Genomic DNA, 18,614 nt, shown 5'->3' with positions numbered 1-18,614 from the left:
GGGCTTGATTAGGGGTTCAAGCCACCAGTCCCTGCTACTGACACACCAATAATCAGGCACTTCTTTAAGTATGGACATGGGGTGTCACCACATGATACCACCAATGAGGAGAGGCAGGGATAGAGATAGAATGCTGTTTCAGAAGGAGGCCCAGAGGATGAGAAGCTTACGTACAGTGAAGCCAAAAAGGTTACGTTTAGCTATAGGCTAATTTTCACTATCAAATAAAGGTTTGAATTATGTCAGGAATTTACATGCAATGTAAATAATTAAATATGTAAATGTTGCAATGATATAACTAATAGGTAGTATACCTTGTTCATTTGCCTGTACATTATGTTACTGCAGGTGATTAGTGGGTAAACACCTGAAGTGTGTAGTGCCCAGTGGAGATTGGACTTTTACCCTAAAGGGTTAAGATGAACTATGATGTCATTAGTCAATTTACCAGTTGCTGGGCTGGCCTGATGGGTGTGGTACACTGCATATATGTGCTGTGGTTCCTTTGATAGTTGTACACCTAAGGAGGGGGGGACATGAGTGTTTGCTAAATGTCTATATAAACGCAAACGTATAAGCCAGTGGAGTGCCTCCTTTATTCACAATTACTTGGAGTTCTGCTTGATAGAGTGGTGAGCCATGGGAAGGAAAGTGCACCAGCTGCCCAGGTATTGCTTTGTCTGGAGTGAGTGTCAGATCTGGCAAACCACTACTGATTGCTAACATGTTACAAGACCAGACTTGAGTTTGTGCTCTCCTTTGACACTGTGATTCCCATAGCCATCACTATGACCCTTTTATGATAGTTTTATGTTACAACAGGGAGTGGCAGCAGATGGGAAGGGATCCCTCTAGTGAAGTTGACCAACTTATATGTTTCAACACATGTAAAGTAACCTGAGAGCTGGGCGAAGCTAGGGTGAGAAGGGGCGTGACCGGGTGGGCTCTGAGCTGGACTGTCCAAGAACAATAGGGTCGCCAGGTGTGAAGGAAAGGTGGAGTGTCCTGGCCAGGGCCAGGACACTATAAGACCAGGGGGCTGGCTAGGCAGCCTTTCTTTTGGGATCGTGTGGATACAGCAAACTTCTCCTCGCTGGAGCAAAGGCTGGGGTAAGTGCAAACATTTTCTTTATTGGGCTTTAGCCAGGAATCCCTCCCCACCCTTGACCCAGCATCGGGAGGAACAAACTGTAGCTTCCCCTCAGGGCTACCTTTAATTTGCCCCAAGCTGCAGATTCCGCCTCTCCCAACAGCCCATCCATCCCGAGCAGCTTTATCAGCAGGGACACAGCCGGTGATCCCTCATCCCCTTTTGCCCCGGACCTACCTTTCATTACCCGGCCCATCCAGAGCTGCTTCTGGGCTCCCAGGCCTCCCACCCACCCAGTGAAGCTTCTGGTTGCGCTGATAGGTACCAGAAAAAGATCTTTCGGGCCCCGTCCATCCATCCCACCCCATTCATCCCATCCCGTCCATCCCATCCTTCCCATCCCGTCCATCCCATCCCACACAGGCCGGGAACAGCACCCCCCTTGGCTCCTGCACTGCAGTATTAGTAGCCATCTCCCCCGCATCCCACCATAATCCACCTCCCTCCCCATCCCGAACAGGGCACTGTGGACAGGGCAGATAGGGCACAGGGCAGCCATGGATTCCTCCATGCAGCAGCTGTGGGACCGGGTGCGGGCCATGCCAGGTGAGGAGAGGATGCAGTGGCTACAGACACAGCTCACTCACCTGACTGGGGCTCCGCTCCCGGAGAGCTCTAGGAGGAGGAGGCCACCGGTCCATTTCAGCCCCACTGGCTCTCCAGCCAGGAGCAGGAGGTGGGGGGAGGAGGGTCCCATCGGGGCGGTGATCGGCACGGCTGGCGGTGGGTCCCAAACGGCGGCCAGGCAGGGGAGAGCAGCATCTGGTCACCGGGGAGGTTCCAGCAGGCAGGCGGGGAGCGGCCCAAGGGGAGCATCCAGCACGTCCGGGGAGAGCTGCGCGTCTGGCTCGCAGCAGCCCGCAGGCCCACGCCCCCTCCTTCTCCCTGGTACACACCAAGATGGCCGCTGTCCGGAGCTCCAACAAAATGGCCGCTGCACGGAGCTCCGGCAAGATGGCCGCCGCCCAGGCTGCACAAGCCCACGACAAAATGGCCGCCGCCAGGTCAGGGAGCAACTGAGCCCTGGTCAGTGCGGCCCGGAGGGAGATGCAGCCAGCGGTGGGGCCAGGAAAGGCCCATCTTTAACCCCCCCAGTCCACCTCTTGCCCAATCAACCCCCAGCTAGCAGGAACCCGAACCCCCACCCCCGCAGATCACACAAGCAGGGCTGCCGAGGAGGACCCAGAGTATCTGGGTCCACAAGAGGATGGCCAGGAAAAAGGGCCATTGCGCAGCCAGGTCCCTGAATGGGGGGCCACCAGGGGGAGACATGGGCCACTGACCAGAGGGCACAGGGGGGCAGACAGATGCAGGACAGCACGGGGCAGGGGCCTCGGGGGCGGGGGGAAGCAGAAGGGGCCAGGAGCAGCAAGCAGGGGAGCCACTAGAAGCCAGGGTGGGGGCCACGGTACAGAAAAGAGACGCGGCGGGACAGAAGGGGCGAGAAGGCGGCAGCAGCAGGCGGAGAGTACCACGGAGGTGAGTCCGGCGGAGGAAGGGGGGGAGAGTGAGGGGGAAGGAGAACAAGAGGAAGAGCAGGAACAATACTGGGACCAGCAGGATGAAGGTTGGGGACACCAAGAGGCAACAGGGGATGCGACAGCATGGCAACGACAGGTCGCCCGGCAACAATATAACTGGGCGGAGGGGGTCTCTTCTTTGTTATTACCCCCACAGGTCACCCACCACGGCTCCGGGGAGCAGATAGCTCAGGGGCCGCATGGAAAGGAAGGACCAGCGGCGCCTCCAGAGACGGACAACTGGACAGGTGAGACTAATCGATTAATTGCTAACGAAATGCCCGGGCCTAGAACTGCTAAGATTGTTTCCCAAGATGTGGACCAGCGGACTTTGCTGCTGGAAATTTTAAATGCCATTAAGGCTAATAAGACAACGCACCAGGTGGGGGCCTGGGGTGGGGGAGAGAAAGCGGGGCCCGCGAAACAGACGGAAGGGAGCTGCTTGGTCCCAGAAGTTGGGAATGGTCAATCGCCAGTCGTAGCAACCCCAGAGGTGGGAACGACCGAGAAATCTGCACAGACCCCCCGAGTGGCCGATTCGGCCAAGAGCAGCACCTATGTCTGTTTCGCGGGTCCATTGGGGTTCCATGTGTCAGAGGAAACAAAGAAAAAAAATTGGAAAGGTCAGTACATCGACATATTTACAGTGCTCCCGCTAGATAGTTATAACATTGAAAAGTGGGAAAAGGAGCACCGCAAAGAAGAGGATGACCAAAGGCGGATGTATAGACTGATACCTAGAACCTTTCCCAATTGGTCGAGAGCTTTTCAAATATTTGCCAGCATAGTGGGTGAGAAGACCCCAGAACAGTGCGCAGCAATGTTCTGATATTTAGACGGCATTAGGGAAGCATATCACAAATATGGAGGGAAGGCCTGGCTGCTCTATGATGAACAGTTCCGGTAAAAAATGGCAGTCAGGCCATCTTTGACGTGGGAACACAGGGACATCATGCTATGGATGTCGCTGAGTAGCCAAGCCAGAGTACGGTAGCGGGTACAAGGGGAGGCCACAACACCCCCTTTCCAGCGGCGGACGGCGGGGAGGATGCCTCGCTGGCCCAGTAGATAAAAGGTTTATGCTGGAACTACAACAATGATACCTGCAAGCGAGGAACCACATGCAGATATAAGCACGATTGCGCGGGCTGCGGGGCCAGCGGACATCCAGGGGCTAATTGTTTCAAAAGAAAAAAAATCACACAGGATACCAAGACAGAGCAAGGAACTGGGAAAGGGGGTCACGCCAGTTAACGTCGGGGCGATGGCCTCATGGCTAGATAGGTACCCCAATAGGGAGCAGGCCGACCTTCTAGCATATGGCTTTCGGGAGGGGTTTATAATGCCATGCAAATCGGCCTACTCAAATGGCAAATGCAAAGAATTTGAAATCCGCTCACCAATTCCCAGGGGTGGGAGCTAGCCATGGAAAGGATGGCAAGCCCCCCCCCCTTTCAGCACCCACCCATATCCAATCTGCATCACGCTGGCACTGCTGAGTGAACTACGGGGCACACTGGAGGCATATTGCCGCAGTGAGCACGAAGTTCGGCTGTTTCAACTGACTTATGCATTAGCCTTCCATGGAGCTCTAAGGTTGGGGGAGCTGGTAGGCCCCAATAGAAGTAGAGAGGGGGGGGGGGTACAGCGGGAGGATATCTCGCTGTCTCAAGGCAGCTTGTGGTGGAGTGCATTTAAACGACCTAGGCAACAGCATCCTATTATGTGGCCTGAGAGAGGCTCTCGAGGCAGCACTCTGCGTGTGGGCGGGCATTCGTCCTTGAGAGGGCAAGGACGAATGCTGTGGCGGGTCCTTGACAATGCCGTATCTTTGGACATCGAGAAAGTATTTCCCACCGAGCTGGCATAACCAATTAATGCGCCGAATGAGGATCCCATAATGGAATATATATGATAATGGATAATGGCAATAATGGATAATGCAATAATGGATAATGTGATAATGTAAGCCGAAGGCTGGTGGCCGGCACGGGAGGGCATTGTCAAGGGACCTGCAGAGCGCTCAAGCCGTCTGTTAATAGAAATATGTTTGTGATTGTAATATGTTTTTGTTCCCCCCCCCCCTTTTTTATTTCAGTGTTTCTTGTCACAGCTCATTTAATGTTTAATGTCAATACTGTAATAAAGCTGTGGCCTTATAACTCCAATTGGGTGTCATAGCTTCTGTTACGGTACTTAATAAGGTCGGCTCAAATAGGGCCCTACCCTGGTCATGAAGTATCTTTGTTTTTAACAATGAGATGGTAACAGAGGTGTCAGACCTGCAATGTGCAGGGGCTCATTGTATTGCATTAATCAAAAGCACACAGCAAAGTTTCACAGTAATTCTACAGTGCAATACCCAGGAGATGTAGGTGTTTTGATGTGTGTGCTGTTAACATGTCATGGGATCTCTTGCACTGTAAATCCATCAACAACTGAAATTAACTTTATCGATGAGCTATCTTTAGTCTACAGAGTCATAATCATAATTTATAAACATTCAGCTTTACAACCATAATTTTGCACTGAATGAAAATAATAGTTGATTTATTACATGCTATTTTCAGGCAGATTTGAGAGCTTGGTCACGTTCATCTAATTCAAACCCTGTGGAGCTTTGCACACCCAATGCATTTTGTTAACAGATATATGCTTTTGATGTGAATATTGACGGATTACATTTTTAATTCTCTTTTCATTTACATTTAATGATTCTTTATTTAAGATGGATTAGCCAAACAGCACCTGCAGAGGCTACAATGATGTAAGCAGAAGGCAAAATTCAGTTTTACATAACATTTTAGTAAGACTGTGTTTTCCTCCTTTTCAGCCCCTTATGCACTCTTAGGAGTTCTGGTTTACCATGAGCTTGCTGGGTAATCTGTAACTCTGGGTGTTTCAAGTTCTTCCCCATAGAGCCACATTAATCCATGCCATGCACTGATGAGGATCAACCAGTCTGAAACGGTCTGTATGCATGTTGAATTTGTGTGGCTCTTCAAATTTAACAAGCTGACACATCATTGCATTCCAGCAGTTATGGAGGTGTGTTTGGCTTACACGAACAACAAAGGGATGATTTGCATACTTAGCAGTGATGCATTGTTGGACACCATAGGCTCACTCCAACCTGAATAATCACATATAGCTTCTGTTTTAAGAAGGCAAAATTCAGTTTTGCATAGTATTTTAGTAAGAAGGCTTTTTGGTCCTTTTCAGCTCCTTACACATTCATAGGATTTCTGGTTCATGCTTGCTGAGCAATCTATAACTGTGGGTGTTTCTAGTCCTACCCCATAGAGCCATATTAATCAGTACCATGTACTGATGAGGATTAACCAGTTGGAAAGAGTCTATATGTACGTTGGATTAGTTTGGCTCTGTAATATTAACAAGCAGACACATCATTCCATTCCAGCAGGTTTGTAGGTGTTCAGGTATCAGGGACAGCAAAGGGATGATTTGCATATTCAGCAGTGATGCACTGTGGGACACTATATGCTCACTCCAACCTGAATAATCACAAATACCTTCTGCTTTACTTAGTATTTTAGTAAGAGGTCTTTTTGGTACTTTTCTGCCCCTTACACACGCCTAGGAGTTCTGGTTCACCAAAAGCTTGCTGGGTAATTTGTAGCCAGAACAAATTAGACAATAATTATTGTATGCTTTTGGATCTTGATCTTGTGAACTATTTATGTTTGTATTTATATCTTCTTTTGAGATTAGTTTTCTCTGAATTGTGTCTCTGACCCTGCGTTTGGCACTTTATTCTGTGAACTACTGTTATTTTCATATATAACTATCCATGAGGTGGTAAAAAGTGTGGATCTGTCAACATGTAAAATTAAGAAGCTATGAATAAGAAAAAAAGGAAGATAAAAAAAAAGCAACGAAGAGAGCGTAGAGAGAGATATAGAAAATTGGGTCAAAACCTAAAATTTAGTAGTAAAAGAGGAACTTTACTGTACATAGCTTAATAACTAAAATTGATTATTTTTATATTATTTAATGATAAATTACGGTATATATTCCCATACAAGCCTAATTTTTCAGCATTAAAAAATGTGCTAAAAAGTTACCCCCTCGGCTTATATGCGAGTCAGTGGAGCAAAACAGATGGTGGAGTAGGTTTTGTTAATAGCAGAGGAGAGTAAGGATTGTGCACTAGTGATCGTGCTCTTACCAGCCTGCGCCCTGCTTTGTCTGTGCCCTCCATTCCCTGCAACATGGTGTGCAGAGTGTTCTGCTCTAGATTACCTTTGTCCCCTGGCTTGTGGCATCCTGAGCGCGCCCAAGCTGGGCTGCAGCTCTCTCAAGCTGCTCCACATCTTGTCTCAGAAATTTGATTATTTAAATACATTTGGGCATGGACAGGACCCAAAATACAGAGGAATCCTATTCATCACCTCTCTGGCAACAACTACAGCTCATCAGAAATTATGGATCACTTATGCGCTTTGAGTCCTATGGGAGAAAAGTGCTTTACAAATGTTATTGTATTGTATTATTGTATTGTATTGTGGAGCGGAGTGTGCAAGCAACTTGTGAACGGTGCAATGATCGGGGATTCTTCCTGTGTGGCAATCGCTGTGTCTCATATCTATGATGCCATCTAGTGGCTTCTTGAGACACTGCTGTATGATCCTGGGGCACATATGGCTATGGGGGCTGACTTGTACTTGGGGCACATATAGCTACTGCGGAGGGGGCTATACTGGGGAAGGGGCTTATACACAAGTCAATCAATTTTCCTAGTTTCTGAGGGAAAAGTGGGGACCTCAGCTTATAAACGAGTATATACGTTGTTTTCCCATTGTAAATTCCAACCTCACTCTAATTTACTGATTTACATCCTTGCATTTATCAGAGATACTGATATACTACTGGCAAGGTGATTCACTGTGGGATGTGTTTACCCATGTGAGTAGGAACACCACATGAACCCCTGCAGTGCTCTAAGGGAGAAGGTTGCATAACATCATAGCCTAAGCTAAATGTCAGGTCACACAACTGGCTGAATATGTTTCTGATCCTAATTTGTTCAAGCTCTGTCGAGTTATTATAAATATATATATTTTTTAAATATATATATATATATATATATATATATATATATATATACACAGTATGTATATATATATATATATAGATAGATAGATAGATAGATAGATAGATAGATAGATAGATAGATAGATAGATAGATAGATAGATAGATAGATAGATAGATAGATAGATAGAGAGAGAGAAAGAGAGAGAGAGTGTGTCAATGTCATATCTGTCATGTTAATGCCCATTATAAGATTATAAGCAAGCTTTACCTTTTTGCTTCTTTAAACTGAATCATTACTGGGTGTGCTTTGCAGCTATAATTTTGTAATTTTACACAATACCTGGAAGAATCCAAATTAAAATATAAATAAAGAAGGCTTTACATATTTAAATCTTTTCATCTGTTTTTTCAGGTGATTGTTTTCCACTCCACAAAGACCATATGCAAATACAGCTCATGAATTGCTACAGTAATATTATTACGGGCCAGTTTTGGCAATTTATTAACCTTCAAGCACCTCCGAGTTCTTTGTGAAGCTATGCTTTTGTGCGTTATGAAAATTCAATGGACTAGAAATGTTATACTAATTACAATATGAATTGAGTGCTCTTAAAGTAAAGAATATTTTAAAGCCTCTCTGTTTCACTTCAGATAAAGAGAATACTCATAATTCAGTCAAGATGGGATTTAGCCTCAATGAATACAATCAACTGAATGGTCTGATTAGATTTTACTTTTCAGAATTTTTTTAAATTATTATTTTCTTTAAAGGGAATTAACCATTAGCTGGCATAGCCATCGACGCCATCTAGTAGCAGCGTTGCTATTGCCTGGCCTCTGTAAAATAGTGCTTAATGTGGGGGAAGGCACAAGAATGTTCATTATCATGGAAAGATGGATTGTCTGGCAAATTATTCTGACTCATGAATATAATCAGTAAGGACCTCTTCAAGAACCCTGTGTGGATACAGAAAATTTAAAGAGACTCTGTAATAAAAAAAAGTGCCCCTGGGGGTTACTTACCTTGGGAGGGGAAAGCTTCTGGATCCTATTGAGGCTTCCCTCATCCTCCTCTGTCCCACGGTGGTCTTGCTCGGCCCCTCAAAAACCACATGCTGTGGCGCTAGCGCGCCTGCAGTATTTACCTTTCCTGGCTCCATCGCAGGTGCAGTAGCGGTTCCCCGATGGGCTAAGGTGGAAATAGCCAATCCCAATCGAGTATGCTCTACTGCACAGGCGACTTGTGCCAGCGCAGTAGAATGGACCCAATTAGGATTGGCCTTAGGCCTAGCCGAGAGCCACTACTGCGCCTGCAGTGGAGACGGGAAGGTAAATATTTACATGCCCGCCATTCGGGGACATCTAGCGAGACCATGGTGGGACGGAGAAGGATGGGGAATCCTCAATAGGATCCAGAGGCTTCCCCTTCCTGAGGTAAGTACCCCCAGGGGCAATTTTTTATGTTACAAGTTATCTTTAATACTGTCTGACTTACTAAGCTTGGAGCTATAGAAAATTATATTTTTGTTATTATTTTTAGTATTCATATAGTGCTGAAACATTCAACAGTGCTTTTACAGAATGTATATATAGTCTTGTCACATACTGTCCCTCAGAGGGGCTCACAATCTAATATGTCCATCATAGTCTAGGGCCATTTTTTGTGTGGCAGCTCAATTAACGTATTTGTATGTGTTTGGGATGTGATAAGAAACCCACGCAGACACAGAAAGGATATACTGTACAAGCTCCGTGCAGATAGTACATTTTGCATATATAAATGTATGTTTTGTCTCTCTGTCCATTTGTTATACTTGTATGATTTATTTAACAGGGTGGATAGAAAAATTAATATAGCTGAACTTTATCGGCCTTTTTCCACCTCCTGAGTTATTTGTAGCAATTAGTACAATTAGTATTTTAAACTGAATTCCTCCTTAAAAGGATCTGAGCACTGTTTCAATAAACTATATAAAACAAACCTCTCCCTGAGAGGGGTTCGTAAATAGTGTGGACCACTGGCGGGGTGGCAAGCATTACTTACCTATGGGCGACTGCTCCCCTGAGCCCCATGTGTAGGTGCTCCGCCATATTCTTGATCCAGTGCAGTAGTTTAACCCTTTCTACTCGTTGGTAGTATGGGTCCCTGGCCGCTGCAATGCATGCCAAGAGACAGGGGCGTTGCTAGGATCCTAAGAGATCCAGGGCACTTTTGGGCACTGCAGCCAAAAAAGGGTGTGGCCACATACCAGGATGTGGGTGTAACCATGGGTAGAGCCAAATTTACATGAACTTAACAGCAGTCTAAGTAGGCCTACCCAGCAAAATGTTGAATAAAGCCCCCTCTCCATTAATACAAAAAAAACACTTAAAGTGAACCCACATTAAAAATACAAGATTTCAGAAATAAAATCTGCTTTCTAACTTATAATAATAAATAGCAGCCTTTTTTCTGTTGCATGATGACAAATATAAAATATTTTACATTTAGTGGAGAACCCCTACCTTCCTTTCATATTGCCGGGACAGAATCCGGCAAACTGTTGGAGTAGGTGGTGTCCAGCAAAGGAGGAATTGCTAATGGCTGCCACCTGTATAACTCTAGTTATGAAAAGAGAAGGGTGAAAAGCATGCACTGAAATGCTCATAGGCTTGAATGAGTGTTTATTTATCGTTGTATGTGTCAGAATAGTGCAACTACATATTTTGAATTAAAAAAATGTTTGGTTTGGGTCCGCTTTAACTTAAACATAACTAGGCCAGTCCTCCCATAGCATTCCCTGACCTTCAACTTGACCCTCTCTCATGGGCTTCCCATTGAGGCACCACAACTCCCAGCATGCCCCCATAGCAGAACCACAGCTCCCTGCATGCTCAAATAAAAGCATCACAGCGCCCAGCATGGTACCACAGCATGGCACCACAGCACTCAGTATGCCCACATACAGGCACCACAGCACAACCCCAGTTGATGCACCAAACCATGTTTTCATTTATTTTTAGTTTTCTGATTGGTTCCTTGAGAGTTGGTTTACATATTCTCAAAGATATAATTTGTCTGGACATTCTGTATGACTAGTTCTTAAAGAGAACCAGAGATGAAGCACCCTCATGTATTTTATTACATTTATCAGTGGGAACATGACAGTAAACACCTACCCTGCTTTTAGTTTCATTGTTATCTGCTTAATTAGTCTATTAGCAACTGTGATAAGAATCCACCGACTATTCAGTCGAGGTTTGACCTGGAATCATTATAGCTGAGTCACTCTTCTGTGGAGTCCTTTCAAGCCCAAGCCTTCCCCCTCCTGGCTTAGATCTTCTGCTTTGCATACTGAGAGCTGTGATGATATGGGAGGGGCTGCTCCTGAGAGAGAAGCTCTGTGGCTGTAATATGATCCCTGTGTGCTCTGTGTGCACTAGATTCTCATAGGAATGAAACTGCAGTTATTATCAGTGACACTTCCTACAGGCAGATCATACCAAAATGAAAGCACATAGACGAAAGGCTGCATTTAGCCTAGATAGCAGCATAGTCTCATATAGCCTAGACAGCACATCCAGAACAACTTATAACCCGGAAGGAGAAGGGATATGAGCCGGCGGCCATATTTGATTTTTCCTGGAGCAATAATGGATAAAAAACACTAAAAAAGGCCCACCAGAGTGGCGAAATTATCAGGTAGAGCATTTATTCTTTACAAGCTATCAACTGATATGTTTATTTTGTGTGAAACGTTCCCTTTAAGTGGGTATACTAGCTGATTTGCAGATTCGAGCAATTGCTGTTTTGCTAGCCAGTAGTAGTATTAATAAAATAACCCCGACATCTTTACAGCACTGTACAGAGTATATTGTCTTGTCACATAAATGTCCCTCAGAGGGGCTCGCAATCTAATCCCTACCATAGTCATATGTTTATGTATGTATCGTGTAGTGTATGTATCGTAGTCTAGTGCCAATTTAGGGGGAAGCCAATAAATTTATCTGTATGTTTTTGGGATGTGGGATGAACCCCAAGTGTCTGGAGGAAACCCGTAATATGTTGCAGAGCTATACCAAAAGCGAAAAGCAATGACCTCAAAGAAACCGCACCAAAACAGCTATAACAGTAAGCAATATATCATCCTTTATTGAAAATACAAACATTAAAAACCATTAAAATATGGTGGGGGACAATGTATAAGCCCACAATGTCGGAGAACTGGAGGAATTACAAAGTGCTAGTGTTAATATTGAAGAGCCTCAAAATAGCATAAACGTGGCACTGATCGTGTATCAATATTGTGACACATACAAAACCAAACATGAATAACATACATGTGCAAATAGCATGAATAAATATAACAATTACATAATATGAAATAGGGGAGAAGAGTGTGATAACACCAGGAAGGGGGGACCCCCTGAAATAGTAGTGTAGAACCTGACAGAAACAGAAATCAATCACATAGTGATCACAGATTGTGAACAAGTAGTAAAGTCAGTAGAGTGAGATGCAGGCAGTATGGAATTAGTATAGTGATTAAGAGTGAGGTCAACAACAAGTGAATAGGATCCTACCAGTACAGTGTCTCCACGGGTACCCACCGCCGCTATCGCGATTCGCCACGTATACCGTGGCTTTTTCAAAGCTAAAGCTTTGTTTAGCTTTGAAAAAGCCACGCTATACGTGGCGAATCGCGATAGCGGCGGTGGGTACCCGTGGAGACACTGTACTGGTAGGATCCTATTCACTTGTTGTTGACCTCACTCTTAATCCCTATACTAATTCCATACTGCCTGCATCTCACTCTACTGACTTTACTACTTGTTCACAATCTGTGATCACTATGTGATTGATTTCTGTTTCTGTCAGGTTCTACACTACTATTTCAGGGGGTCCCCCCTTCCTGGTGTTATCACACTCTTCTCCCCTATTTCATATTATGTAATTGTTATATTTATTCATGCTATTTGCACATGTATGTTATTCATGTTTGGTTTTGTATGTGTCACAATATTGATACACGGTCAGTGCCACGTTTATGCTATTTTGAGGCTCTTCAATATTAACACTAGCACTTTGTAATTCCTCCAGTTCTCCGACATTGTGGGCTTATACATTGTCCCCCACCATATTTTAATGGTTTTTAATGTTTGTATTTTCAATAAAGAATGATATATTGCTTACTGTTATAGCTGTTTTGGTGCGGTTTCTTTGAGGTCATTGCTTTTCGCTTTTGGTATAATTACTGTATTTTTGACCGTTCTGCACATTACAGACCCACCCCGCGTTTATACATATAGGGTGGCGTATTGATTGCAGGGGATGGTGCTCCCCATATTGCTTTCTGCTTAATATGTTGCAGAGCTGCGCAATATGTTGGCGCTTTATAAATACAATAAATAAATAAATAAATAATAAATAATAAACCCGCGCAGACACGGGGAGAACATACAAACTCCTTGCAGGGATCCAAACTCAGTGTTGCAAGGCGAGAGCGCTAACCACTACACCACCATGCTGCCGATACAAGTAGATCAACCGTTTCTCTTGGGGGAACATTTCTGGGATTCCAATATTGAGTAAAATCAAACCTGGGTTTTTGTTATTACTACTACTACCCTATATATAAAAGGATAACTTCATCCCAAAATAACTCCTTCCCCACCTCCGCATCAAGTATCTTACGCCCCTTTTGACAGACAATGGACCCGATCCAATTCATGTTTTTTCTTAGGTGATATTTTCATATTAGAAATAAAATGCCTTTTAAGCCACCAGCAAACAAGAAAATACTCAGAATACTTTTGACAGGAATAATATCACAAAGATTGTAATGATCATATTAAGGTGTAGCCTTCTTCCTGTTTATCCAACCATTGCTGTTGCCATTCCCTCAGGCACTTGGTGATCGCGTGGTAATCAATCTACATTTGGACATTATTTTGTCAGGACCAATTTTCCTCAGTCAGGACCAATTTTCCCTCTGCCTCTTACACAGGAGATCGGCTCAGATCTCAGCTCTTCGTGTTCAGTAAGTCTGCACCTATTCAGTGAGGAGACCTTGGGCAAGACTCCGTAACACTGCTACTGCCTATAAAGCACGCCCTAATGGCTGCAGCGATACCGCTTTGAGTCTGCCAGGAGAAAAGCGCAATATAAATGTTCTGGGGCTTGTCTTACTTTGTTAAACAGCACAATGACACGCGTACGTTAAAAAGGGGCGATGGGAAAAAAGGGCGCTGGGTTTTTAACGATAAACATGGATTACGTTTAAAAATGTATTTCGTTTAAAAGTAATGTTTTTAAACGTTATAAATCATTAAATAATGTGTATTAAATCGGAAATTGTAAAAACGTTAATCTTTCGTTTAAATAATGAAACGCATAATAACGTTTAAAATTTTTTTTACTAAGTAACCCTCCCTGTACCTACCCCTAACCCCTAGACCCCCCTGTTGATGCCTAAACCTAAGACCCCCCCTGTTGGTGCCTAAGTAACCCTCCCTGTACCTACCCCTAACCCCTAGACCCCCCTGTTAGTGCCTAAACCTAAGACCCCCCTGTTGGTGCCTAAACCTAAGACCCCCCTGTTAGTGCCTAAACCTAAGACCCCCCTGTTGGTGCCTAAACCTAAGACCCCCCTGTTGGTGCCTAAACCTAAGACCCCCTGTTGGTGCCTAAACCTAAGACCCCCCTGTTAGTGCCTAAACCTAAGACCCCCCTGTTGGTGCCTAAACCTAAGACCCCCCTGTTGGTGCCTAAACCTAAGACCCCCCTGTTGGTGCCTAAACCTAAGACCCCCCTGTTGGTGCCTAAACCTAAGACCCCCCTGTAATTTTTTTCGTTTAAAAATAATGTAAAAAAAAAAAAAAAAAAAGTAATGTTTTCCGTTTAAAAAAAATTTTTGGGAAAAATATTGTACTGGTTTTCGTTTAAAAATAATATTTAAACATGTATAAATCATTAAATAATGTGTAATCATGAGAAACAGTAATAAAACATTAAGTCTCCGGGCGCCGCTTTTAAAACGTTAGTTTTCTCCGGCGCCCTTTTTTCCTACCGGGCGCCCATTAAACGATATTTATTATAGAAGTGAATGGCGGCGCCCGATTTGTCCACTAGCCTCAGGCGCCCGAATTTACTGTTTCCCAATGACACTGCTGTAAATAACACTGGTTGATCCAGTGCGTCAACATCACAAACAAATAGTAGTAATGCATACTTTGTAAATGTATTAATACAATAGTGAAAAGCAAATCTCTACAATCATATTGTTCATAATCGACTTCTATTCTGCTTCTCAGTTCTGTTTTCTGTTCAGCAGGAGTGGAGAAGAGAAATTGGATTAGAATTGGCATCAGATAGATAGATGCCACAGAAGCAGTCCAGGCCAAATGTGTGCCCTTTGGAGTGGATGATTGTAATCAGCAGAGGAGGGCGTACATTCACTGTGGCACGGCGGTTACAGACATCTGCCTCTGGAATGCTGCTAGATTGCTTTCACTGGCAGCAGACACTGCACATTCACCTTTTCAGTCTTTTACCTTCGGAAATATTGCCTCAAAAAGACCTGGTCTCAAAACAATAGAAATTTATTGACAGTGTCATCCCAGGTATAAAGCTGAATGCATAAATACATTACGCAGGCCTCGAACTTAGAATCCAGATAAATAAATGCAGCCAGGAAAACATGAAATTTAAGAAAAAAAATATTGCTTTTATGATCTGTTTACAGTAATAAAGCAGTTGAAAAGTGAATGACTATGAACAAAGACACCGTGCTATTCAACACATGACAAATGCAGCTATAACTACAAGTTTACACCCTCCCATAAGATCTATATGCATGTTGGAAGCAGAATACTGTGCATACTATCCCTAATATAAGGAGAGGAATCTGGTAATGTCTAGCTATTACAAAGAGAGCAGGTTAAACTGAAAAATGTACGGTAATTTTCTGCAGTAGACTTTTTTTTGGTAATGTTGGTAACTTTATAGCCACTAATTGAAACCATATGAATTTGAGTTAGAAAGCACACCCGCGCTGACAAAGTGATGTGCCTGATCTGTTGGTTAGGCAGCACCACTAACCAGAAAAAATAGTAGAAACAATGAGACTGGCCCCATCAGGTTAAGTATTAATGCTCTTTCATTTTATAGTGATATGAAACTCTTTCCTCTTTCTTCTAAAAGATTATTTACAGCATAAAATCTACTACCACAAAAAATGAAGCAAAACAGCATTCAAACAGTTAAACATAGTGAAAAGCTCCTTGCTGCAGTGGAAAGCTTCTGTCTGCTTCAGAAGAGGGGATAACATTAACTTTTGTTTACATTCAGAAAGAGCTGAGAAGTGATCACTAGATAGATTTTAATATATAAATACAGCAGCTATGCAATAAAATGCAGCTTTCAGAGCAGATAACTGTACTTTGGGAATTTGTAAACAGACTATAACTATGTGGGTAATAAAAAGTAGGAAAGCTGTGCGGACCTGATGTGGAACTATATCACACTATGCAATTACATGTGCCGAGACACACGCCCACTGACGTCATCACTCTGTGTGCTGAATTTGTGGGAGGAGAGAACAGCTGCATATCATCCCACCACTGCTGTTGATGAGTGGGCCGCTTGGTGCTGGTGACCTCACCAGGCCGCCACCCACTGAGCAGTGGACCTTATGGAGAACCAAGCTGCCTCAATGCGAGCTGCTCAAAACACGCCCACTACACTCGCCAACCTATCACTGACTGGCAGGATGTAATCAAACCGCCCATCCATGACAGGCTAGCTGAAAGCCATGGGTACAGCACCCATGGAGAAACTCACCCAGAGGCCAAACAAAGTGAAGACCATTTCATAGAGGTCAATGATATCTGTAAAAATAGAGACAAAAATAAAAAGTAAAAACACTGGCAAACCTGAAGATGAAAGGGACATGATTGTAGATTACAGTACTAATAATGCTAATGATCAAAGCTACAGAGTGCCCATAATGCTATTATTATTATAGGACCAATAGTAAAATCGATCAAATCCACAAACTCAAAAAAAAGAGGGCAAGGTTGTATTCCCTATTCATTCATTGTGGCTCAGATTGTCTAGCCTGCGGATCCATACCGCTTCTCTGTAAACTAACTTCTTGATCCTATCACCACCTCACCTATTTGGGGGTGGGGGGTACTTATTCCAAAATGTTATATACCTAAGCTGGCTAACAGCATGGCTTGTGAAAAGTAATGAGGGACTGCCAGGTCTTCCAGGTTATTACATATGGTATCTTTCATCCTCTGTGTTGTCTGTCCTACATACATACAGTATCATAACCCACAGGGAGATTTAAAACGGACCCAAACCAAACATTTTTTTAATTCAAAATATTTAGTTGCACCACTCTGACACATACAAAGATAAATAAACACTCCTTCAACTCTATGAGCATTTCAGTGCATGCTTTTCACCCTTCTCTTTTCATGACTAGGGTTATACAGGTGGCAGCCATTACTTCTGAGCTTAGTAGGAGGTTTTAGATCATGGGTGTGTTTGTCATCAGCTACCCTCCCTCACAGGGGCGTTGTCTATGTGAAATCTCACACAAGCTGAGATCACCTACCCTGTGACATCACCAGTAGCAGCTTGTGTTTTGTTTTTGATCTCCTCCACCAGTCTGCCGGATTCTGTCCTGGCAATATGAAAGGAAGGAGGGGTTCCTCCAATAAATGTAAAATATTTTATATTTGTCATCATGCAGCTGAAAAAAAGGCTGCTATTTATTATTATAATTTAGAAAATAGATTTTATTTCTGAAATCTTGTATTTTTAATTTGGGTCCACTTTAACCACTTGAGCCTAACTGGACAAAAATGTTGGTCCAGTTAGGCTGCGCGCACTCCCGCGGGTCGCGTGCACTCCCACGGCCCCCCTTGCGCGCTCCTGCTGCCGGCCATTAGCCCAGCGATCATTGAAAGAGATTATAGATCCCTTTCATTGATCGGACCCCCCCCCCCCCCCCCGGAGAAAAGCCGACAGCGTCTCTTCTGCAAATTTTCTGAGCTAAAAAAGTTCCTGATCTTCTTTCTTCTTCCTGGGAGCAAGATTGATCGCTCCCAGGACTTTTTGACTGTGGCCATCTTGTGGCCAAATAGTAAAACTACACCCCTAACCACATTTTATTAAATAAATACATCTTTAAACATTTAAAATCCCCTGTTTGCCTCCCACACCAAAAAATACCAACATAAAAGTTTTAATAAAAAATAAAATACAAAATTACAATAATAAAAACAAAAACAAAACATAAATAGTTACCTAAGGGTCTGAACTTTTTAAATATTCATGTCAAAGGAGTATATCAATATGATTTATTAAATTATGGGATTCTAAATAGTGATGGATGCAAATTAAAAAAATGCACCTTTATTTCAAAATTAAATATCGGCGCCATACATTGTGATAGGGACATAATTTAAATGGTGTAATAAGCTTGAGAAATTAGTAAATAAAGTACATAGGTTTTAATTATGGTGGCATGTATTAATTTCAAACTATAATGGCCAAAAGCTGAAAATAATGATTTTTTTCTTTCTTAATATCAATAATGATTTTTTCTTTCTTGAACCACGCTGTTCATTTCTTTGCTATGTACTAATTTATTTCGTTTTTGGTCAGCTGCTCCCACTTAACAGCCATGCTTTTGGTGTATATGCAGAGCTTCTGTTTGGGTTCAAGGTGCGTTTGTAGTTTCTGGGGGGGGCTCAGCGCACCTCTGATTGGAGACCATTCAGAGGCGGCCTGGTGTTGCACTGATCCACCTTTTGCGCAATTTTCAATTTTTGATTTTATTTGATTAGCCGCACCCAGGCTATGCATATACATAGGTTAGGATTTAGTTAGTGT

General features: G+C 43.5%; 1 long non-coding RNA gene across 1 annotated transcript in view; it reads left to right on the top strand.

Moving 5' to 3' along the window:
* LOC137517576 (uncharacterized) overlaps positions 1 to 15,266 on the top strand; it is a 30,756-nt gene extending 15,490 nt beyond the window's left edge. The window contains exon 3 of the long non-coding RNA XR_011020576.1: positions 15,040 to 15,266. This is a non-coding gene — a long non-coding RNA (uncharacterized lncRNA). The remainder of the gene's footprint in view (positions 1 to 15,039) is intronic.
* The last annotated feature ends 3,348 nt before the right edge of the window (positions 15,267 to 18,614 follow it).

This window comes from Hyperolius riggenbachi, chromosome 5, assembly GCF_040937935.1.
Source record: "Hyperolius riggenbachi isolate aHypRig1 chromosome 5, aHypRig1.pri, whole genome shotgun sequence".
In the NCBI taxonomy this organism is placed as follows: Eukaryota; Metazoa; Chordata; class Amphibia; order Anura; family Hyperoliidae; genus Hyperolius; species Hyperolius riggenbachi.
The sequence above is the reverse complement of the archived record's forward strand: the minus strand, read 5'-3'. Positions and strand labels throughout refer to the sequence as shown.